Consider the following 321-nt stretch of genomic DNA (forward strand, 5'->3'; position numbering starts at 1 on the left):
CAATTTGCAATGCAGCGGCAGCACAAGCAATTTCGGAGTTTCTATTAAGTCAACACGCTTGTCAGAGAAGCGAAGAACAGAAGAGTAACCATGGGTGTGTGGAACATTACTCTCCAGTTGCTGACGAAGTAGGGCCATGAACCACTGGGGTTATGTGGGTAACCCGTGCAAGGCGAGCCCCACTAGAGGGTATCTATTTTTACTCGCCCTTGAAATACGTCCATCTTCAAGCATCCAGTATTTTAGAAGAGAATGTGTCTGTATTTACACATATGTGTTAGTACTTGTGTAAATATGTGAACATCTGCGTATAAATAAGAT

Source organism: Penaeus monodon, chromosome 15 (assembly GCF_015228065.2).
Source record: "Penaeus monodon isolate SGIC_2016 chromosome 15, NSTDA_Pmon_1, whole genome shotgun sequence".
In the NCBI taxonomy this organism is placed as follows: domain Eukaryota; kingdom Metazoa; phylum Arthropoda; class Malacostraca; order Decapoda; family Penaeidae; genus Penaeus; species Penaeus monodon.